We start from the raw sequence: 25,886 nt of genomic DNA, 5'->3' as shown, positions 1-25,886 counted from the left end.
ACCATGTTAGACAAAAATTCAATTGTTTTTATTTCTTTGTTTCTCTTTTCTGTTTTGAACTAAGTATTATTAAAGTGCTTTGTGTGTGTCCCCTATGTAATACCCTGACCGAAGGGCCTTTAGGGTACTTGAAAAAATAAATTAATAAATATTGTTCGCCTTCAAGGAGGTGGCCTGTTTTGTCGCTGCTAATTTATCACGCTTTCAATTTTCAGAGTACCTAGAAAAAGTTTTCTTGTCTTGAATATTCTTTTCAACGCCGAGTATGCGACGTGCGTTGATTAACTTTTTATCACTCAACACTTCTGTAGCTTATGTATAAATGGCCACACAATGAAAAAACTGTCCAAATTACTCCGGAATCAACAGTTTAAGAATGAGGAATGGCGTAGCCATTTGAGGAATTTCTCTCTGGTTCGGTGATGTCCTATTTTCTCCTCTGCATCATTTGCTTGCCTCCCCCCTCCCCCCCTCCCCTCCAAGAATAAGGTACGACAAATATTAGCTATACCCCGAATAACACCTCGGATTTCCCTCTGGTACATTTGTTTTGTTTTGTAATATGTTGTACAATGCGCCGATCACGCAACCGATGGTCATTACCTGGTTTCCCTGCGAAAGTTGGCTACTGAGAAATATTCCAGTTCCTGATGGCTGTTTTGGGCAGCCCACTCAAAATGATCGCTCCTTATACGACCACCACTGCTTCTCAGAAAGACGGGGTTCAATATTCTTCAAATTGCCGCCCAGCCACTTCTCCTCATCTCGTCCAAATATTGACAGACTGGTAAGCGCACATGTTCGTCTCAGTCCAGTAAGAGATTCCTGACTGGCAAGAAATGTCCGGACGGTGTCGACGTGCAGAACCTCACTTGATTACACAGATTACGCAAATTGCCCATTAGAAAGCGCATGTCTTGGCCTGTGGTCGGAAGCCACTCAAATTGGGTTGGCAAAGATATGCAATTTTCTCCTCATACCAGTAAATTGGAAAAGCTCTCCTCCCCGTTCACAGTCGTGCTCCTAACCGTTTCCATGAAAGCGCATGGTGAAGGTTGTGTTAATCATTGTATGTAATAAAGCGTCCCTATTCTTAGCGGAGAACATTCTCTGCCTAATTTCAGGCGTTCAAGATGCTGCCACTATTATTAGTAGCCCAAAAGCTAAAATACAATACTGCTTTATGAAAGAAATTTTTGATACCCATTGCTTCATAGGTGTTACCAAGAAATGCCAACTGCCTTACCTGCAGCGACTACATTTGGGGAATACCTTCGATCTAGCTAGGTTGATGCAGAGGACGGCTCCTTACGAAGACATAACCGTTTGCGATCAAACCTCACCGTTTGCGTTTTTGTTAACTGTGAACAGCAAGAAGAGTGCCGGGTATGTTGTACGAGCATTTAAATTATTCCTTTACATTTCAATGCATTAGAAAAACCTGACTTCTTATTTTGCATTTCTGGCGAGTCTGCGAAAGGCCTGCGTCACCACCTTGACTCAATTAAAAATCCTTGGTTTGATAAAGAAACTTGTTTTTTTCTTACGGTTCAACAGCATGCGCTCTTATCGCGCTAGCCTACAGCGCTTTGAGTTTACGTAATTGCGCTCTCTTCGCCTATCCATGCGCTGGCTTCATCCGCATTTACTGCCTCAAGTGTCGCTCACTGTTATGACATATCCCCTTGAGGCAGTCCTATGAAAAGTTGTGTGTGATTCTGGATTTGTATCGTTTTGTAAATTAATTCATGCTGTTTTTTATTCGCAATATCACTTCATTCTGTAAGAGAGTTAAGTGGATATTAGTGATATTAAATGGATATTTTGCATTATTTGTAGGTAAATGGAACGCTACAACTGAAAAAGTACATGATAAAGTGTAAGCAGATGTTGGCATAAAATGATCAGTATATTATTATAATAGAACTACACATTTCATTTTTGGGAAATATTAGATGACAAAAGGGAAGATTTTACACGTAAATAAACTTTGAATGCGATGTGCCAAACATTCATAAAATAATATTCGATAAGTCTTTCCTCGAACAGTAGTTTTAGGGTAATCTTTGCACCATTAATTATGTACTCAAATCTTTTCTTAAACACCGAGCGCAAATAGTCTATTAAGTTATGCTTGTGGAAATTCATTAAAAAGCTAATCGAACTCCTGTGCGCAACAGCGCAGAATAATATCCTTCGATAACTGCGGCTTGCAAACTGTCGTATTTCGGTGGAGATATTAGCGAGAAGCATTTGCCAAAAGAGAAAGTGCCACCAAGCTTTTTGACAAGAAGGAAGTCGATTTGGCCGCTCTGTACAGGAAACATCTCTAAATGCATTGCTTTTTTGTTGTTGACGGTTCGTTTTGCTGAGAGTTCTGCGAATCAGGGACGTCCAAGTGTCATTGACTGGAAATGGCATTCCGGACAGTTTCGTTGGGGCGGTACTTTCATTCCACCCAAACCTTCCGTGAAGCCAGCAGCTGGATTCGGATTTGCCTTCTTCCTAGATTGCGCCCGAAGTGTGTAAGTGGCTCCTAATGTGGTCTGGGGATTGGCAGCGTATTTGCATGGCCAGTAAACAGAAGCCGCAATCCGCATGCTCTGGAGCCCTCTCATTCGCGTATGCACTTTTGCAAACCTAGTTTGCCCCTCCTAGTAAACAACTCATGTCTTCCAGAAGGTGTGGGTAGATTGCGGTCTTAGGTTTACTGAAGAAGCAATAAGTATGCTGAAATTTGCTTCTTTGCGTCCAGGGATGTAGTAGAGAATAATAATGCATGTCGTTTCTCTTTAGCAATTACTGCAGCTTACAACGAAGAAGATGGAATGTGTGCTATTATTTTATAGTGGATTTTTGGCTATCATAAAACGTCCATATCACACCACTTTGGTTTTTATAGGTAACTTGGTTCACATTTGTGTAGTATTGGGCTTAAATTCGGCTGTACAAGTTGTAATCGTACGTATGCAATAACAAAAGACTGCTGAAAAGTGTGTAGTCCTAAAGTTGTCACCCTGTGCGACATGCTGCCATATTGGTATAGACTGTCGGTTTAAAAGGCACCTATTTTTGTAACCTAGAAACACTGGCTTATATTGAAAGTGCCCCGCAAAAGTAGAAGTAAATGTTTTTTAGCATAGTTTGGAAAAACCTACATTTGGCAAGGTTCCCTCTTTAAACGGCCACAGTGTCTACCCAGGTATTTCACCAGAGAAATATGTTAGTCTAGACGAAAGCATGGTAGCTCGTATTTGTGTTGACTAATTTGTCTTTTAATCAAGGTTTGAGCATAAGTATACAAATCAAAACTTCTGACATATTGTTCGAGCATAAGAACTAATTTTCAGTTATTTGAAAATACTTGTCATATATTCTTATAACAACTTACTCGTAGCACTGTTTTCATGGGTGAAAAGCAAATTCACTGTTTTACAATTGTACTCAATCCCAGCAAACTCCACTTAATTCCACACCAAAGGCAAACCAACTGTCAGCGCATGAAACGTGCCCTTTATTCGCCTCTCCTATTCAACAAACTTTAAGCTGTTTTAAGAAGTAAATAATTCGTAAAATGATTTATGCGGAGATTAGCCCGGAAATATCCGCTTATAGGCCCCTTGTTTGAGAAGCAATTTGAAAGTGGCGCACGGGAAGGGTCTTGTGCCGCTGAATGTTAATATTCCACTTTAAAACAAGTCATCGGCTATCGAACTGACAGTGCAATATCCGCAGTCCGATTAGGAGCTTACGACCGCTGAATGCGACCGACTCTATTGCCTCGTTGAAGTTTGTATACATTAGAAAGTGCATTATGCCTCATATATCTCGGGAACCCAATATGAAGCCGATATGAGGCACCTTGCGGGAAAACCTGCTTGCGTTATGGCCACAGCCTATTTTTACACGCGCAGTTTTCTTGGTTTGAGCCAATTTTACCCTGGCGACGTTCTTTTTACACAGAACTTATTAAAACCCATCTACCCACGAATAGCAGAAAAGGCATCATTGTTCGCTTGACGTAGAAATGGGGTCTGCGTTATTTGTATTGGCAGCGCAGATATGGTACCTTTGTGACACAAAAAGCGGTAACACCATTTAGGTTTACACAATTGTTCTGCCAAAGGGGCTGACATATAGGCGTATAACCTGTTGTAAAACTCGATCATGTAGAATCCAGAGCGGCCCACATGTCTTTAGACTTAGGTTAAGTAGTCAGAAATAGATATGCGGCGCAACATACATGTGGTCAGAAGTGCACCTGTTGACAGCCCTACCTACATCCTGTAACCATAAAGGAGACTATCTCAAGAAGGTTTACAGTCCTTAATCCCCCCCCCCCCCTCCACCCCCCTGTACTTCTGCCCGGCAGGGCAATCATTAAAAATTGAAATGTCTAAAAACAGCATATCGACGGCGAAGGGGCCTATCAGTTACCAATGAAAGAAATGACTTGTATGAAGGTTTTTAATCGGTCGGCAGGTACCTGAAGCTAATCTGTTCTAGATTATCGTTGCCAAGCTACTGAATTTTTTTTCACACTTATTCCTGCTACCTTTTACCTTATAATTCTTCCAGTCCTCGCTTTGAAAGCATGTCTACTTCTTATGATCAATTTTACACTTGTCTTCTACTTTTTTAAACACATCTTCTTACAAGCTTACCCTTTCTCGCTGTGTGGACCTTCCTAGAAAGGATATTAATGGAAGACACGCTTATAAATGAAAGGAAATACTTCCGCGAGCGGTTAGTCACAAGACATGTCAAAGACAATAATGAACAGCTATCCACCAGTGCACCACCATGTCTTTGTCAACCTAGGTGTTTTGCGTCCTCAGTGTACGCGACCTAGGGTCAAGTGGTCCTATTGTCCACCGCCGCCCTCTTCAGAACGGCCAGGGATGTTGGAGTGCCTTAGGTCCAGAAGGAAGAAGTCTTGCGTCTGCAACTTCCAGCTTGAGTACTTTCTTCCGATTGTGCTTTGTGTGCTGCTTGGCTCAAAATTCTATTTGTCCCGCTAACCGTTATTTCTCGCAAGCTATTTTTGGTCTTGTGCTTTGTTAAGGACAAAAACAAGCGTAATTTGAAGCCCTCAAGAGCAATCCCGTTCAGGCTAGCTCAGCGAACAGGAGTCAGTTATCAGGCAGACGTTTCAACACAGTCACCCTTGGTATACTCACGAGATGAAATCAAGTACATTTTCATGCTTCTTTTGTTCTGTTCTTTTTGTATTGCAAGGAAATATTCATGTGTTCAGATGATACAGTGGCTGTGCGGGCTACGCATGACTAATTAGGAAGTTTTGTATTATTGTTGTTTAGCAGAACTTGTCGGCATGAGTTTCTGCTTTTAATACGATGCTGTTACACTGCGCGAAAAGGCAAAATATGAAGTGGGCTGATGAAAATATGTTTTAGCTCACCTGGTATATTGATATCCATTTTTAAAGAAATTTCTAAGTTTTGGAAAAACAAGTGTTTTCTGTTGAGAAACTCTACTGAGCAGAGAATAACCGTGGATAGCGCTATAAAGTATCCACATTAAAAAAAATAGTAGTCGCGCTAGCGTTGCCTATACACGATCTTGTACGCATCATCAGCACGTTCAAAGTTAAATTTGAGCAAAGTAAATACGCTTCTTCTTTCAACAAATAAGGTGTATATTAAAGAAGACCAGTGAACGTTTTGAATATATCAAGGGAAAATTATGCCACATTCAAATTTTAGCTGTATGCTTTCTGTACTGAAACTTTTACACACATTCGAACATATCTATTCTACTTCAAAATCAATATCTTCACAGCTTAGCATTGTGTAAAAATATATAAAGGCTCAAATGTTTGTACTTACTTTATCATAGTGATTTAAACAAATCAAGTAAACATAACACAGCAAAGATGCTGCCATCTTCGAGAACTGACATTGATAATCCAATTCATCAATCCATTAACCAAGCTAAAGGGCCTATACGAAGAGCTATTTACTAAAACTAAACGCTCTGAACAATTCGAATAAAGTGTGAAAGATGTTGCAGATTTCATTAGCTAAAAACCAATTTTTATTTCATCTAGCTACTATGAACAACAGTTATCCCTCAGCCCTCTCCTCAAAAAAAAAAATAAAATAAAATAAATTAAGCTTCCGCCCTAAACACTCAAATTGTTTGTGATAAAAAATGACGCTTCTCTCCATCCTCTGCTCCCTTGTGAGCCTGTAATGAATGTGCGCAACCAGCAAGACGCCACTTGGGAGGTTTGCGCGTTGCAAAGCTTTGCACTGAATCGGTCGCCAACAATCGCCAGGAAAAGGTCTCAAATATTATTTGGAAATTATAGACCCGGCGCAAAGCTCCTTAATTTCACTCAAATTCTACCAATGCGATCTTTATAGATTTCTAGAATTAGAATATTACTGCAAGTAACATTTCAGGGGCCTCTTATCAATCACAATTATTTTTTTCGCATCCTCTAATTTTTCTGGCAAACCTGTCCTCAGCTGCATCAAACAGCGTTTCAGTCGCATCATTCAAGGAACATGGTATTCATATTGAATCATCATCAGTACCACCGAGATGAACCCTTGATCACTGAACTGCATTTTTTCCATCTTCTACCCGACATCTTCGTCCATAAATTGACATAATTACCACTGCAATGTTGCTCCGGGGATGAATCCTTACTTTGTGTTTGTACCTACACTTGTTTCATTCCCTTATATTTTCTTCCTTGTACCCACGCCAGCTAGATTGTTAGTGAAAAAAATAATGAATAAATAAAACTAAGAAAATGCTTCGTAGAATCTATACCGTAACAAAAAAGCTGTTAAGACTTACAAACTATTCTGCGTTCTTGAATAAATGAACCCTTGAGAAGACTAAGGATACTAGAGCAGACGCGACTGACCATCGACTGGGCTAAAAAACTATGCTTTGTTGCAGTATTCTTGCGAAGTTTGATACAGATGTTTTTACTTGAACGTTTTGCCAACACAAAAATTCTGTAATATAAGGTCGTGAGCTCAAAGCTTTCTTTTAAGCACCTCAGCTGGTGTGTCGTCTGAGGAGGGAGGTGCTGGCTCTTTAACATACCGATTAATAATGGGGTCAACTACAACACCTGGTCCCTTCTAAGTATTACACGACAAATGATTACATCTATATGCAATATAGAGCATATATTACAATAACACTGCCTTCTTTTAAACATGCCAGCGAGCTTGGACCCTTTTCACCTTGTGCTCAGTGGCGGTACCTGCCCTGGTTAAGATGCTGCAAGATGCCCAGAAGAAAGTGATGAGGTGTGGCGTTGCTGGCGTCTCGGCCGAGAAACGGTTAATATGTGAGCATTTTTGCCAACTTTGATCAGACCGAAAGTGACTTGATAGTTTCAATTTTGACTTTGCCTCTTCTCCTATAGCTGAAAAAGGCAGCGCAGAACGACGTACGCAAAAGCGAAACATACTATAGGAAGAACTTTATTATAGAAGTTCTGCCAATCGCTTCATCGCTGGTCCCCTCCAAAGAACAGACTACGATCTGTTCTTTGGAAATGCGTCGTAATCAGGAAAGAGATCATCTCTGACGGTTCTTACGGGCCAAAGAGAAGAGGATAAATATATAGACTTCAAAATACTGGTCCTCCATCAACTTCCGGCACATTAATTGTCACCTCATACATAATATGAACACATCACTCTGACCACAACAAAGCTAACAAGGTGTACTGTAGGACACCGACTTATTCTTTATATATAAAACACCCGTGCCTAGTTTTAGTTGCGTCCTCAAATGGTCTGCCTTATTCTAACCACTTTTAGTTTTGCTGACTTTCTGGCGTTCCCTAGAGCTCCCCCATTATCTTGAATTCCTGCATATCACGTTTACTCTCATCAGGTAAGTTCCCTTCGTGTTTACACGCTTTCATTTGATTCCTTTTTTATTCCTTTGCGAGTAAAATATTATTTTCGTCATGTGTTTTTCCTAAACGACTCTGCTATCCTTCTGGTTTGTAACATTAACCAAATATACGCTTTTCGTTCGCTATGCATTACGCACAGTCTTTAGGTAAGAAATGTAGCTTTAGAATTCTCAGACATATTTTTTAGGATTCTTAATTTTTTACAATCCATTACTATATCAAGGTAGCCTCTAAGCTTACGCATACCGTAAGGCCTATACATTGTATTCTAAATATATAAGTTTTTCGTTGCTTCTATCGCACATCACCGTCACAACCTTCCTTGTCAGAATGGCACCGGCCGCTAAGGCACGTTCGTACGGCTTAATTAATCTTGATAAGAAGAATTTTTTTCTCTATATAATGAGCTGTAATTCCCAATGAAGTGACAATTATTGATTCTGTTACAGTGATGCTTCAAGATACCACATGTCAAAGCGCTACCGTAATGTGCAATACTAGAAATACTGTATCGCTTTTTGTCCTTTTTTTAAAGCCTTATATGAAGAGTCTGAAGCTGCTAAAAGTGGAAATCAGTTGTTAGAAATGAAACTCGGCTATTGTAAAAATTATTCACTGCATCATGCAATGAAAAAATAAAAGTTTCGCTATCATCAGCACCTGCAATGTTTGAAGATAGCTAAACGCACGGCTTCAGAAGATATAGTAAATGCCCACTGCCAGAAGATAGTAAGGCCCAACTCAAGATTGTGCCCTATTGAGTCTGCTACAAGGCTTTCGATTTATTGCGGGCTTATATCACCGTTAAAAAAATTTCGCGTTAAAAGGCATAGCTGAAACACAAGCAGAAAGGGTACCTTTGCGCTTATTTTATCGTTTTAGACGAGCAAAGCGCATAGATTACGAACACAAACCTCGGTGTACTTTATTAGACTGTGCTGCACCCAGGAGAAAATTTTGGACCATGACTGTGTTGCCTGGTGCCTGGTGTCATCGACAATGCCGGAACCATGGAAGAATGCAAACATTATTTTCATTCATAAGAAAGGGGACTCTAAGGACCTTAAAATTACAGACCAATCAGCTTGCTGTCTGTTACGTATAAGGTATTTACTAAGGTAATCGCTAATAGAATCAGGACAACCTTAGACTGCAATCAACCAAAGGATCAAGCAGGTTTTCAGATACGGTACTCTACTCTCGATAATATCCATACCAACAACCAAGTGATAGAAAAATGCTCTGAATATAACCAGCCCTTATACATAGCATTCATTGATTACGAAAAAGCATTTGACTCAGTAGAAACCTCGGCGGTTATACAGGCATTGCGAAATCAGGGGGTAGACGAGCCGTACGTGCAAGTGTTGAAAGATATATGCAGTGGCTGCACAGCAACCATAGTCCTGCATAAAGAAAGCAACAAAATTATCATAAAGAAAGAAGTTAGGCAAGGAGACAGAATTTCCCCAGTACTATTCACAAATTGCCTAGAGGAAGTATTCAGAGACCTGGAATGGGAGAAGTTAGGAATAAGGGTAGATGGAGAATACTTCAGTAATCTGCGATGTGCTGATGACATTGCCTTGCTAAGCAACTCGGGGGATGAACTGCAAATAATGATTGCTAACTTAGACAGGAAAAGTATAAAGGTACGCTTGAAAATCAATATGCAGAAGACTAAGGTAATGTTCAATAGCCCCGGGAAGGAACAGCAGTTTACATTAGGTAGCGAAGTTCTGGAAGTAGTAGGCGAATATGTCTACTTGGGACAGGTAGTACCCGCCGATCCGGACCACGAAAAGGAAATAAAAAGAAGAATAAGATTGGGATGGAGAGCATTTGGCAACCCTATTGAAAAAACCTATTTGCGGTTTTAATAGGTCCTGTATGAAATAATATGGGAGTATGCAGGAGCCGAAATGGGGCATAAAGGACCCATAAAGACGCATTCAGGACTAGTAGGAGGACGCGCAGGATATGCATATAGGTCCTGTTACTCCTTTTCAGACTCCTTTATCTCCTTTATATCACATGTGGGATATATATTAGGAGTTATCGGAGTTGTGAATAGGTCCTGTGTACCATGATACAGGAGTTGGATGGGCTCCTTAATCAGGATTTGTTTATGGAAGTTTGAAAAGGCAAAGTTTGATATACGCATGCGGTGTCCCCGCTAAATTCAATCAAGAATTAAAAACAAGAAAGCCTTTTTCAAATTTGAATGAAATGAACATGAAAGTTTGTTTTACATTTCGATTTCTGCATGCGCTGCTGTGAGCGCATGCGGTAATTACAATCAACAATCGCTGCACGTCTTCCGACCTTATGACGCACGTTCATATCTGTAACTGATGACGAGTCTGCAATACGGAAGTGCAGGGAATAAATTCGCCTTTCCACATGAACATAAGTATGTTCGAGTATAACTCAAAACACACGTCGCCGCCTACCGAACCATTCATTGATAGCTGCATATCAACAGCGATGCTTATTAAGGTTTTGCATATTCAAAGGGAGCGAAGGGAAGTAAAATACCGCCGCCGCTGCTCCGCTGGCAGCATGGGAAGTTAAAAGGTCATGTATATGACAAGCGGATCCGTACGAGATATCTCTCTAGTAGAAAGAAAAATGCGCTCTAACACGGCGAAAAAATAGCCGGTACGTAACATATTCGCATATTCTTAGGTGTACGTGCAAAACACTGATACGTTTGAATGACAGATGATATTGCCTATGTGTATTGAGAGAAAAGAAAAAGGTTCAGCGTGTTTACAGGGCAATCGTCGAAGGACGACCGCACGTAAGAAAAAGATGCAAAGTGCGAAACAGAAAATCGCAATAGAAAACGACGAATATAAGCGTACAAGCCATCTGCCGCCGTTGTGTAGTGGTTAGCGTGCTGGGCTGGTATACGGTGTAATCCGTAAGATCATGGTTCGATTCCTGGTGCGGCAAGTTTTTTTTTTTTTCATTTTTTTTTTATTTACGTGATTTTTTTATTTACCTGAACGTCTTTTTAGCCTGCATCCTCATTTTCCCCACAACGAGGGGCGCTGACCACATTCGACAACGCACATAGCCTGCGACTCCTACTACTCCTACCACTCCCTCAACTCCCACAACTCCCATGTCCAATAACCCCATATGAATAGGTCCTATATACAGACTTTTTTCAATAGGGAAGCATCGCAGATTATGACTAGCAGCTTACCGGTATCGCTCAAGAGGAAAGTATACAACAGTTGCATCTTACCTGTACTCACCTACGGGGCTGAAACGTGAAGGCTAACCAGGAGGGTTCTACTTAAGTTGAGAACAACGGAGAGGGCTAGAGAGGGTTTTATTTTCCGAATGAGACTCCCGGAGAAATTCCTCACCAAGGCAAGGAAAAAATAAGTGCAGTGCGCACGCAACAGTATTTTTGTTACGTAAGAAAGGCAACAGAGCGAGCCGTTTAATCACACTGTCGGTTTTAACGTCCTCCTGATCAGTTTGTGCATTATTTAGGCGCGATGACTACTTCTCCTCATGCAGTGTTTTTTGTTTCACCAGGGTGGCAATTAAAAGTTTTTCCTGCTCTAGTCTCGACTTTCCTTTTCTTAACATGCGGCCAATACATTCATTAAATTGTTGGAAGCAATATGCACTTCAAATGAGAGATTCTCGTGTCTTATGTTTTTGGCTCAAGGTGAACATGGGAATGTCACGAGATGTCCAAATGGGTTCTTCCTAACGAATTCCCTGTTAAAAAAAAAACATAGTCCTGAATTTTTAAATAGTTCAATGCTGTACTAAAATGGATGTATGTTTCATGCAGGTCTACAGAGCGATTATCAGCTTTCCATGTCGAGTGGGTATAAAGATATTTTCTGCCTGGTATGTTCACTATTCGGGGAAATGTTCAAACTTTTTTCCTGGAGATCAGGTGTTGGGGGATGCAAGTAGTGGAGCTTTCACGCAGTATGGTGTGCGGTCATTAATAAAAGATAATACATATCAGCCGGTTAACGGTCTAGAGGAGCGCCCTCCTACTAAGTAATGGGCAGCTGTCTCGGCGCGATATATAGTAACGGTAGTGTACACGGACTACTGCAGCCCAATTTCCTGGTTGGGCGCGTCTCATGTGTCTTCCAGAAGAAGGGAGTAAGAAAATTAGTGTGCAGGAACTGTGCTCTACATGAAGTGAATAGGCAAATTATGTTACGAGGTTATAGCTGAACACTGAATAGAATAAATATAAGCGCTCATAAAGTGAACTTCACGAATAACAAATATTTTGAAGAATGATGACAAGATGAGATAAATATTGGTAAAATTTTAAAGCTGTCAAAATATAGTTCTAAAAGCAGTTGGCATTGTTATAAGGGATAGATATAATGTTGTAGCTGCCGAACGAGGCGCACTCATGCGCACAAAGCGACGCAGTACACGAATACGGTATGTTAACAGTGACCATTATGTGACATGCGTATCAAAGTCGGCTTTTGCTGTTGACGATCGCCGTGTGCCAACATAATTAAAATAAAATTGTTAACGGTGACAAGATTTATAACGATAAATTCCGACGTCGTGCCAGCAGGAATGGCAAGAAAGCAGCTGTATTTTGTCGTCGTCTATAATTAATAAGGTCATTAGTGTGCGAATCAGCAAATGCCCTAAAACAAACTTATCGCAGCTCAGGCCTATAGACACTGCATTCCGGTCACATTGATTGCGGCAGCTTGTATTGCAGAATGTGTAAAGGGAGCTCTTTTGATATACTCCACAAATATTATGTATTGCCCGACACAAAGTCTTCATACTTTATTCCCAAGCATGAGGCAGACTTTTATTCTGTACTGAATATTTAAAAATCAAAATTTGATAGATCATAGAACCAAAGAGAAGAATGTAGGATTCGGTTTTTGAATGTTGAAGCGCTCACAATTACCTAAATTGGCATCCATCAATCTCCATCATAGCTTTTCTATTACAAGTGGTAAAGAGGAATGTCCAGGCTAAAGCAGAAAAACAATTAACTGCCACCCTGGATTACCTAAATCACTGCAGTGTGAAAACTCCGCTCTTGGATTCATCCCGAGTGTACTTTTTCTAGAGCTGCCGGAAGGTCCAAATATCTTGCTGAGGGTTAAACACATGGCCCTGAAAACGTTTTTCATTCTGCAATTACATCTGTATGCAATATTGCACACATTTCGTAAGTTATTAAGGCCCTGAAATGAACGGACACCTCGCTATTGCTGTAGTTAAAAAATGCGGCACTTCAAGAATTGTTCTACAATGCCTTCACAAATTGCAATCTACCGAAACTAATCTATCAGATTGCAAGCTTAGAATTTCAAAAGGAAAACTGAAAAAAATTACAGTTGGCAAGGATTCCGAAGTCTTGGTGTGCATGCTCTGTTCTGGAAGTATTTCAACACTTGCCCGTGTAACATCTATCTAAATAATAAACACCGCAATGTAGACTTTTAACAGCAGGCACCTGAACAATTTTCAACACGCGTCACACAGACACGCGCTTTCCACAAGACGATGTGATCCACCAGAAGGAAACTCCGAACCGAGAGGTCAAGCGCAGCTCTGATTTCTCATAGACAGGCGTGTTTGATTCTCTAGAGTCGAGCCCCTTCAGTTGTCCATCGAACGCCCAAAAGCTAGAGTTTGACCCCAGCTCGGCTCAAAGATGCACTGTGGTGTTTTTTCTCCTTCTCAGCAATGTACCTGACAATAGGTTGGGTGTGAGAATTAAGAGCTGGATGTTTACATTTGCGTATGGGTACTTTTTCCACTCTCGCTATTCTCGCTCTGTATTTCTCTACGGGGGAAATTCTTGCGATTTCTTCCACCCACCATAGAAATAATTTCTACGTGGTAGACTCAACATTTTACACACCGATTTCTCAGCTTCTGGTTGAGCATCAGAAAACATCGTTTTTTTTTTAAGATTATAGGCTTCAGACGAATATTCACCGTTTTAGCCAAAATGCTTCAAACAAAATACGGTTCTTCAATAAACGTGGTCATGAGCCTTCTGTGCACTCATAGGAAGAAAGCGAGGAAAGCACCGAAATAGTGTCACATATGTGCTCTCACTTAGCCTTTCCTGTTTCTTTCCTCAGGACATTCGCTACGCTTAATATTGAGTGTCATTAAAGTTTTTCCTCCTCTTTTACCTCCTCCCACTCTTTTCAATTTACCTCGCATTTTTGCGCGATAGCGTAAGGATAAAGCTCCGCATAAAATCCGCCGTCGGGCGTTGTCCGTGTTCAAAACTGTCATTTATTTATACCCCAGTATTTGTCTCTTTTCTGAGCGCAAAACTGAGCCGTGCCATAAGAAAAGGGAGGGAGGCGGGAGTGCAATGCGAAGTCAAGAAAGAAACACGATAGATGTTGCGTCCTGGGCCGGCTTGTACAATAAAGTCCGAGCTAAGTCCAGACTTAAATGGTGTCTTTAGAAATACCAAGCTTATTTAAGACGGCTCGTGTTCCAAACGTCGAACGCTTCGGGTTCATGTTCACCAGAGTGGCTTCCCAGAACTGCCTCACCAACCACTTGGGGCATTTTTCCTCGTAACACAATCTTAAGCCGCAAAAAGCAATGGCACGGGTTTTACACAACGCAAAATTGACGGAATGTGTACATCTTATAGCAGGGACAGTGCCAGCGTATCCCTGTATTTCCCTAATTTCTCTACTTAGACACCTGGCGTCCTTGTGTCTTAACCAAGACAGCACTAGAGTCGTAATCAAACAAGCGACTTATTCAAGTCAGGACTGAAGCCCAGTCTTGACTCCAGTCTTAAGCGGCCATGCTAGTGGCCTATTCTTTCGACTCCAGTTAAGTCTGGACTTAGCTAAGACAGTCTTAAGATTGTTTTGTGCAAGCGGGCTCTGAATAAATTAGAGCACATGGCGATCTTTGGTCTATACTGATATCGCTCAGCAAAGGGGCGCCTGTGCGTTTTGCGTCCGTCAAAACACGGTCGCCGTGACGTTGTTGGAACCCGGGGACGGCGGTTCAGTGGCCAAGCGTCTTAGCCACTTAGCCACGACGCGCGGTGCTGTATTGGGATAGTAACGCTAAAATCATTAGGAACAAAATATATTTAAAAACGTTAGCTGGTGGTTCAACTTCAGGTAACCCTGGAGGGAAGCAAAACCTTCATGTGCGTGACTACTCTCATTGACAAGCTAGAATTAAACACGTTGCGCGTTTCTCCAAACATAAAGTTCTTTTTTTCGTCGGCCTCTTCGGCACGCCACCTTTTCAGGACCTCATTCAGACATGCCTTCTTCGCGTTCAAACACGCTACTGCAGCAGGATGTTCCTGTAAGCTGGGCAAAATCACGTGGGTTCCTACTTATACACGTATCGCCCTTCTAGCGACCTCTAATTCAACGTCACACTGACGTCCCCTCACGGGAACTTGACCTTGACAACAGTCACAGCACACTTGGTGGCCTACGTGACTATGCCCCAAAGTCACAAGTCGACCACCACGTCATGTGACCTTGCTCTTTGCAGTCGTCACGGGCCACTTCGTCGCCTGCAAAAACTTTTCTCCAAATTTACATGGCGATTACAAGGCTTAACACAGACGTTTGACCTTTAAATCTAGTGACCTTGCCCTTGACAGTGGTCACGAGCCACTTAGTTGTCTACGTGACTATACTTCGTCTTACAAGAAGTTTGCAAGCACTGCGAAAGGTACTGCTCTCTCGTCTAATCATTGCTATGGAAACAAAAAATAGTCCCTAAAATGTTTGAGCAGTGGGGGCTATTATAAATGAACAAGCACAGAAATTCAAGCACAGAAATTCAAATCATAGCTTGGACTGGTAGATTTAAATAGTAGGGAGTATTCCAATCACTGAAAAAAGTGTTTCAGTCACTGAATAAATTACGAGAGAAAGCCCGTACGACACAGCTCTGCGGAGGTCTGGTACGACGTAGTGATGCGTTTGCATTTTCCAACATGGCGTCGGCCGAGCCGGTTGTGTCTCCTGTGTGCCGCACACCCACAGTGCGCTGTTTTCCCAAGCAAGTGAAGTAGCTGGCTTTAAATCTTTTGAAGCGCTTCGCGTCAAGAGTGGGGGCTGCTAAAGTACGAATGCGCTTATCAAAAGGACGGCAAAACTCGGCCAGGTGAGAGAGCGTGCGCTCTACCAGTAGACAGCGGTGGCGTTGAAGGCGGGCCGAGTGCAATCACCGAAAAAGCGTGCTGAAGGAAGAGGTCGCGAGAGAACGAAGAAGCTGCACGATTTCGATCGCCACGTGGTATGGGGATTGGTGCAGAGCTTTTTTCAGAGAGCCGAAATTCCAACTGTATTGTCACGCAAACATTCTTTGTGTTGCTCTCAGTGCGGTGTCGCTTACGCATAGCCGGCGCCTGGTAGTCATGTTGGGTTCTAGTTTCCGATGGGGATATTAAAGCCTAGGATATATAAGGGTCAGATAAGTGTAGGCATCCACTGAGGAGTGGGAGAGATAGTGAGCCTTCGTTTACCGCAAAATATACTTAAACAAATGAAATACGAGGTTTCAACGCTGCTGAACCAAATAATGAGCGAAAACATTAACTGCGGGTGACCGAGCGTTTTTCTTCTTCCTCACCCCACATATAAGGCTCGCTTTAGCTAAGCCGTATGAACGTGCCTTAGTGGCCTATAGGGGTTATGTCTCGTTTCACATGAGACATAACCGTCTCATGTTAAACGAGAGACCCAAGTTGGCAGCTCCTCCCAGCCCATCTCTCGCTTTTGTGTCACGTGGGGTGTGACATCACGTGCTGCGCCCTGGCTGCGACCGTGCTACGCCGATCGCTTGAGTTGGTAGCTGAGCTCTCACCCTAGTGTCACATGGGGTGTGACGTCACGTGAGTGCGACCGCACCACGCTTAAGGCTCGAAACCTAAAGTTGTGCTTTCGCAATAATATTAAAAATTGCTGAAAGGAATGGCGCTATCTACTATTAAGGCGCAGGCATACTCCGGCGTAGCGCGCGCTCGGCACGGCGACGTCACGTCGGCTAAAGCGCCACGTGCTACACTCCAGTGGCGCTCGACGCCGGCGCGTTCGTTGGTTTCCGGTGTGGTCCGCTGGCGCTCTGCGCCGAAAGCAGCCGGCTCAATTTTACACGGGCTGCGTCGGGATAGGCCTCACGCGCACTTTTCCCTCGTTGCTTCTCGCCTTCTGCGCATGGGTCTGTCCAGATGCCGCCGTCTCGCCGCGGCGGAACCGGTTTCACTGTAGGTGCAGGTTTTGCGCCTGTTGTAGCGCTGCCAACTTGAAGTATCCGACTTCTACAGCCCTCACCTGAACGCCAAAAACGTTGGAGTACAACTTCACCTTTAAGACAAAGCTTCGGCGTACGCCTAACTTTTCTTTCTCTGTCACCCACAAAGCGCTGTGAATGAAGCCGAATTCAGTGTCTCTCTCCAAAAGTATCTGAAGTAACGAAGAAGGTAATGACTTCTACGCTAGACAAAAGCAGCAAGAGAGTTTCAACCAACATACTTGAATAATGCAAGGGAAAGTATTGCAGCAGTATTCTTTTTTTTTTCGGTGCAAAAGTTTTCAGCCACTCTGTCTTGCCAGAAGAAAAACTAAAAATAAGGCCCAGAACAATCAAGAGCACTGTGGGAGAGTCCTGTGCCCTTTCGTGGATATTATACATTTAGATAACGTTTAGTACTGCTCTGGGGATGAATACCGGATACAGTAGTGTAGTGATGTTGATTTTGATTATGACGATGAGTATTAGCCATTTGAGCAATTTTTCAAATACAAGCTCTAGCTGCGCACAATGCGCAAAGCTTTACGCTGCGACAGTTGGCTTCTTTTTTGCGTAGTCCCTTCTGTATTTTATGAAAGCAACTCTGCGTTACGATAAGCTAAAACAATTTACATACAATGGACCAAAATTTGTTTTAGTTTACTCATGTTGTAGTACGCGCAATAATAAATTAATAAAAAAAACAAAACCACACGCTGTTAATGAACATTATATGTAGGTATGGTTTCTGCATAACGTTATCGCTAACATCCTGACGCTGGATTTATCTTGTGGTGCAACAGAACGTATGGAAGCAATGAAACCCCCGTGTACTACCTCACTAATTACTAGAAATGGGCGCGTATTCCTTATTTTAAAACTCTCGAGGGTATTTCACCTCTTTTGACCAGAAAGTGCTGCGAGCGAGAAGGTACTTGAATTGAACTCTAATGGAATTGTGTTCTCGTCAAGGCCCACTCTTTAAAATGCAGGTGACCTACCTTATGTATGTTATAAAATGTTATATAATACATGTTAGGAAGAAGGCACTACAATTGCGAAGTGGTAGAATAATAAAGTAGGTTGACACACACTTGAAAACAACAAGCTTTTTGTTCCGTTCAAATGGGGTCAAGTCTTCATCACAATGTTACACGACGTTTTCACGGCAGTTTTTACAGCGATGGAGTTAGGATGATCCGGACTTACTTTGTGACCACAAACAGGATATATAACACACAAATACTGTATATCCTACGTGAGATGATCAGGTTGCGACCAATGCCCCGCTTCCGCTCTGTGGGCGTTGTCCACAAAACGTGCACACAGGTTTCCACACACAAAGGCACACTTGTACAGTAAACGCAAATTCCGATCATTCTCTTTTGAAAAAAGCCTCGCAGAGTTAGTCATGCATTGTACCTCAAGGTGTGTGAGTGTGGTCGGGAGCCCATTATATGTTATTTTCTACTAGTCATGAAAATCAAAGGAACATGAAGGCATGGGACAGGGCAGCGCGACTCTGTTTTTCTGTTCTTAACTCTAAAAACACACGATAGACACGCTTCTTAGTTCAGGGTCCATCAACGGCAAGGCACTCCTCCAAGTGGAACAAAACATGCGGCTTGCAAAAATGCAGAAAACATATGCTTTCGAGGCGAGAGAGAAGAAGGAAGAAACCTGATTAAAAGAAAAATAATGAAGTAGTATCAACTGGGGATTATGTTAACAAAATGAGCATACTTGTAATAGGAAGATAAACAAAAAAATATAATCACCGCTATAAAAAGTTTTTGTTACTTTTATAAGGCACCAAATTTGAGAATCTGCAACTTTGACGTCCACAACATTGTCTGTTAATAGTGAGTAATTATGTGAAAATGAGATTCACAAGTGATAGGTGCTGAACGCTTGAATACAAGGTAGCAGTGCCGTTTCATACCCTTCCTATTAAACGAATATGACAACCATGAAAAGCTTCTAGTACAAACGCTAGTAATCGATTTTTCGAGAACACTCTTTCTAAATCACTCATGGAAACTTTTGCATAATTAGGGTCTACCATTGTTCACATAGGAACATTAGGTCACGCCAGACTCGATTGGTATATTTGCGAATGAGTGAGATGAATACTTTCTGTGTGGTGTTGTCATTGGGGTTTGCCGTTCAGAGACTCGTAAGACTGGATTACTACTGGAGTTAACCAAGGTGTGGAGCCTTTGTGCGCAAACCAGCAACGCTCATGGTTGCAAGCAAACAGTTTTTATGTACGCGGAGATAGGAAATGTGAGAAAGTCAGTGGTTAGTGCTTTTATATTTTACGAAGGTAAATGAGATTTTACGCATGATAATGGCAGGTGAACATGTTTAACATTTTGCTCGAGCCTCCTGCGTTGATTTGTTTTCTGACTGAAAATAAACTGCATTTGAATTTGAATTTGCACATATAGTGAAAGGTTTGCGGTGGTGGTGCATATTACGAAAAAAAATCTTGCGCCCAGAGCTTGCAGTCCTGTGGATTTTAAGTAACAAGTGTTCCCTTCCTGTAACCGAACTCTGCGACAAACGATAGCGGGTTGTGCGCTCATCAATTTTCCTGTCGGTCTCAAGGTCGTCAAGACTGTTCTCGAGGATTTGCTTAGATATGCCAGCGTGGTTATCATTCAATTGCGTATAAATATCTTGTCCGACAGTTGCTTCCAGAGAACATAAAAACGTTTTATGTTTAATGTTTTCATTATTTTTTCTCGTTTAACACTCCGCTCTTAGCATGCTTATTTTGTTAAGGCAGTCCCAGGTTTACACTCTTAATTTGCCATTATTATTTTAAGGTCTGTTGCCGTTCTTTGTGCCTTTTGCTAGTATTTTTCACACCACATGTTTAGTCACACTTGTCCGAATGAAAGGGTAGCGAAGGACGCGCACCCAGAAGCCGGGCTATAGCGTCTACAGGGGACTACCGAGAGAAACTGGACCATCAGGACGAACAGTATTCCGAGTTATTATGCCTGAACGTTTTTTTCCAGTTGTAGAAAATGGCTGGCAATAATAAGTATGCCACTCTGGCCATAAATCCAACATTCTCCACATTCTCTGCAGTACTCTGTTATATACATAAATATATATATATATATATATATATATATATATATATATATATATATATATATATATATATATATATATATATATATATATATATATATTGCTGCGAACTGTTTAAAACTTCATTTGTTCCTGTTCGACAGCCGCTGGCATGCGGCCTTATAATTGTTATTCTGGCACGCTTATCAATTATGTATCCCGTGTTTGTTCATGCTCGTTGTCGCGATACGACGCGTTATCATTTCTTTGTCGCGAACGATTCGTCGAGATCTGTGTCGAAGATTCCGATCACTTGCTTATGTTTCTACAATCTTCCAGGGTGCATTAGTAGCAGTTTACGACGTCATCTAGATTGTTCTCAGCAGCCTTTAAACTGAGCGTTGACGAGTGCGACGGGCATTCTTCCTTTGGCGATCGAAGAGCATGGTTGTTGCTATCGCCGCCGCCGAGTTGCTTAGTTCTTTAGCGGGCGCAAAACAGCCCAATAGAGTTTCTTCAGTGCAATCACCGATTCTTTATTTGTGTCATCGGCCTTGTCACCCCCACGTGACAATGTTTATATATATATATATATACAAACATCGTATTCCAGCGGACACTAAAAATCGGTACCAACCCTTTTTCTGTTGTCCTGATTTCATTGCAGGAGAGCTTGTCTGTTTCCTCTGCACATCGATCGACGCTGATGAGTGTATTTTTGGTTCCTCTGTTGGGGCCAGGTTGTCCGACCTCATCTCTCGAGAGAGTGCTGACGCGCCAATCTAAGGTAATCAGGTTCCGGACCACACAAGAAGTGACAAAAGTAATTATTGCGCTGCTAGTTGGTACACCTGCGCAGCAGTTGATTACTTGTCCTGGCCTGCAATCAGGGCTGTCAGTACCAGACATATGGGGGTGGGCCAAACCAAGAGGTCTGAGATTGCTGTCACTCACCGGTCTCTTAACACCTACTTGAAAAATGGCGCAGCTAAGGATTTGGCCAAAACTGGTCTTTTCTCGAGTTGGGTACTAAGTTTGCATGTTTGGGGCTGCTCAGCAAATGTAGAGACTGTGGAACGTTAGACAGGTAATCGGCTAATTTGAAAAAATGCTTTGCTTCGATAGTGAAGGTATGTGGAAATGCTACACATATACCCGGATAAAGGGAATATCAAACATGATTATTTAAATATAGTGAGATTCATACACAAAGTACGGCATAAGATCCAGAATATACCTGTAGCTTTGCAATGCGATGTGTTCGTTTGGCTTTGAACGTGACAAGCAGAGGACGTGCTTGAGTGTGTAACTCTGTTTCTTATCCGCTGCATCAAAAACATGAAGCGAACATTGTAACAACGATACATGGTCAGGGTCTCCAATAAACGTGTCTTGTAACCTATCGAGGCCCTCATCATGACCAAGACAGCCTGCACCAATGCTTTTAATCTTGCTATCCAGAGTGCCAATAAGAAAGATTGCCTACGCGCTAATAAGATGAACTGCTTATTACTCAATGGGCTTGCCGTTTTATGATTTGTTTTGCTTTACCAACCTTGGCTTCAGGACACGTTCAAGTTTACTAACGGCGTCTATTGCCAATAGAGTAGTGGAGAACAGCCGTCGTTGAAATCGCGTCAGGCGATTTGGTGCTGCAGCTGTGTAGGTTATGCCGGCGAACTACGTAAGGCTACACTGATGGCTTCATACTTCCACCTCTCCTTTCTATTTCTGATAGGGTCTGGTCACGATCATCAGCCTTCGTATATTCTCATTACTTCTGATGGCATTTGTTTGCAAATAAAGCTGGATATCATAGTGTAGGCATCATTGTATAAGTATCTGTTGCTATTTTATTGAATAATTATGTGCGCAAAAGTGTTTAGTCTCTCGAGTTTCGGTTTTATGAAAAGGAATACGTTGTTGACGCCACACATACACACACAGACACACACACATATGTGTGTATATATATTGTGAAATATATATACACACATAGCTCACACACATATTGTGAGCCAATATATATATATATATATATATATATATATATATATATATATTTGAAGGAAAGCGCCAACAGTCAGCGAGGCCTAGGAAAGCATTGGAGATTGTACTTTGTCTTTTTTTTATTTTTAATTGGAAAATCACATAACTTAGTCATTTAATCTGTTTAGGGGCAAGAAAATAAACAAAAGGAGTAGGAAAAACAACGTGCTGATGGTGGGAACCGAACCCACGACCTCCGATTATCGCATCCTGTGCTCTTCCAACTGAGCTTCATCGGCCGCTACCCCACCTGCTACTTTCTTGGGTATTAATGTTGTCTGTATACGAACCTTGAGAGTGTTCACCAGCGCCACCCTCAACAATAGCGGTGGACGTGGAATGTCCTGCGTTACCACCAGCGCCACGTAGAACGTGATTAAAAGCGATGGCGAAAGCTGTGCTAGAACCCCCTTACGCTACCTATGGCTTCAAGACTGCCAGAACCGAGACCCCCGTAAGCTACAAGCAGATAAATGAAGAGGAATTGAGGGTGCTCGTTATAATACTTGAAGAAAAGAATCCAACAGTCGGCGAAGCCAAAGAAAGCATTGGGAATTCTACTTCATCTCTTTTTTTTTAATGTTTACTTCGGTATTCACATAAATTAGTAATTTATACCTGCTTAAGAGAAAGATAATTAAACACAAAGTAGATAGAAAACCAACGTGCCGATGGTGGGAACCGAACCCACGACCTCCGAATATCGCGTCCGGTGCTCTTCCAACTGAGCTACATCGGCCGCTGTCCCAACTGCTACTTTTTTGGGAGTGTTCACCAGCTCCACCCTCAACCATAGCGATGGACGTGGAACGTCCTGTGTTACCGTCAGCGTCACGTAGAACATGATCAAGAGCGAGGGCGAAGCTGTGCTAGAATATATATACCGAGAGAGAGATATGTTTCAATGGACCAGTTTACTGAATAAAGTAGAACGTTATGACTGACGCAACTGTTCGTTTTCACAGTTTATTTTGTCGACAGTTTCGGGAATGGTACACCCTTCGTCAGGACAAGTTTACACTATCCAGTCACTGGAGAGTGCAAACTTGTCCTGAGGAAGGGTGCACCATTCTGGAAACTGACTACAAAATAAACTGTGAAAACGAACAGTTGCGTCTGTCGTAACGCAATAAACCACCACACCATTGTTATATTACACTTACCTAGCCACTCAAATGGTAAGCTTCAAAGATCTTTCGGATGCACTTTGCGTAATTACAGAACAATATATGATGCCATGTAGCAGCGGGTACATTAAGCTTCAAAACGCATACAAGCACTTTATCGTGCTCTGATTAGAAGGCCCATATCCACACTTCAAATATCTTATAGTACCAGAATCAAAGATGAAAAGGAGTTCGTCCATCCTTACCAATATCAGTGCACTCGTTAATGTTATTTTCATTGTGTCATTTTCGGACAACATTAGAACGATGCAGATGCAACATGCTTGCACCAGCAGCTTGTGGTGCAAAAACATTTACTCTCTAGGACCATGTAGCAACACTCCAACTGCATTTGTTCTGTCTTATTTTGCCGCATATTCATGGCCGCAATCTCGCCTATAATGTTAACTCCTCTCTCATCGTTGAGCGATGTTACGTGCTTAATAAAGACCCCAGAGCCAAAAGAAGACTTCGTTTCTGCCTAATAAAAGAAACAATTATGTATTAGAAATGTGCCAAGTAAGTTGTTACTGCTTTACTCCAAGGCTTCAAATATGTATATCCAAATACAAAGCGATCATGTTTGTTCGTGTTTTCTGAATAAAACATGAAAGATATTAACAGTTACACTATATGACAGATCACTGCAACATCTCATTTATCTCACGGCTTAACTCTAGCTAAACATTGGCCCAAAATATGCTGTTACTCTATCGTTCTGAAGCGTGCTGAGAGCAACTGCCCACGCCTTGTAAGCAATTGAAGTTTTATGTAGCTTAGAAAAGTCCCAAGCATTGAGGCCAATCTTTAAAAATGGAGACTAGTTTATGGCGTTCAATAAAGGTGGTAGCAAAAATATTCAGCGGCTGCCATAGTGTTCTCTCACACAACCGGTGATATAGGATTGATTTAGAAGAAATCTCCACCTCACCCCGTACCCATGAACAGCTTAAGAGCATGTGTGTGCATATATGGAGTTGGTAGTTGAGCTTACTCTCCATCAAAAAAGCGTCAGTTCATTTACAAGGCGTAAGCCTAACTAAGCTTTCCTGTCCAAATTGTAAACGCAAACTCACTAAATCCTGCCTACCCGACATTTATTTTATTTATTCAGCCGGAATTTCGTGCCCAACATAGGAGTGGGGCGCCATATATCAATTAACGATGTGAGGTATCAAACAGAAGGACACTGAGAAGGAGACGCAATCACATGTAGGGTTACTTGGTAAAAAACTAAGCGCAAACTGAGCCTAACCGAGGACATTATGCCTATAAAAAAGACGTAAGAGAAGATAAGAAAGGCTCGTATATTTTTCTCCTATGTATGTTTATTGCCTGAAAAAATCAATTTTTATTTGAGCCGTTTTGTGTTGATATGCTGCACTACTTCTGGATCTACTAAAATTGTGACATATTCTGCACTAGGATTTCATATTGCTCTTAAATATTCCAAAATACTTGGTGCTTATTTAGTGACGTCGCCGATGCTGAATCATAGGTTTATTCGAGCCGAACAATTTGCCTGTTTATTCCGTCGCACACATTCAAGAATGAACAGACTACTGATCATAGCGACAATGTCTTTTGTCTTCAGAATTTAAAAGAAGTGCCTGAGTTATGAACGCTCTCTTTTGGGAAACCAAACAAAAATAAACAACAGTAACGTAGCCCAAACGCATGAGATATATCACAAGCTACTTGTGAAGGAGTTGAGCATTTATCTCGGGCACAACGAATAGACGATATAAATTTACCCGGAATGCACGAACCGACTTTCGCACTTTCCGAGTCCGGACATCATTACTAGCAATATTAATGTTGACATATGAGAGTCCGAGCAAAATACAAAGCCGAAAAGATGGCAATAGCATCTTTCTGTAGCATCGGTTTCGCAACGTTTATCGCTATTGTTAGGAAACCAAGAATAGTGAGTGATGTCAGGAAACCTCTTTGTTTTATGTTGGCTGGCAGAGTACGCAGGACGAAGGCCTGCAGAATGTAAGAGATGGCTGTTTGTGTAAGAGGCACTCAGAATGGCAAATTCTCGTATATGTACAGCACCATTAGCGTAATGCTTTAGCCTAGAATTTGTCTTGATTTATTCCATTAGGATTCCAACCTCTCCACTAACCGTGTCAAGTATGGACAATTTATAGGTCTGGTTTGGTTTGGTTTGGTGTGTGCAGTCTAACGTCCCAAAGCGACAAAGGCTATGAGAGACGCCGTAGTGGAGGACTACGGAAAGTTCGACCACCTGAAGTTTTTTTAGCGTGCACTGACATCGTACAGCACACGGGCAATTTATATAGTCATTTTTACTCATAAGCAAATGTTCACAATGCATGTAACCGATACAAGGGAGTAGTTTGTGCACTCTTACACCAACAAAA

Source organism: Amblyomma maculatum, chromosome 10, assembly GCF_055883805.1.
Source record: "Amblyomma maculatum isolate TAMU_Amacu chromosome 10, ASM5588380v1, whole genome shotgun sequence".
NCBI classification, from domain to species: domain Eukaryota; kingdom Metazoa; phylum Arthropoda; class Arachnida; order Ixodida; family Ixodidae; genus Amblyomma; species Amblyomma maculatum.
Note: the sequence above shows the minus strand (reverse complement) of the source record.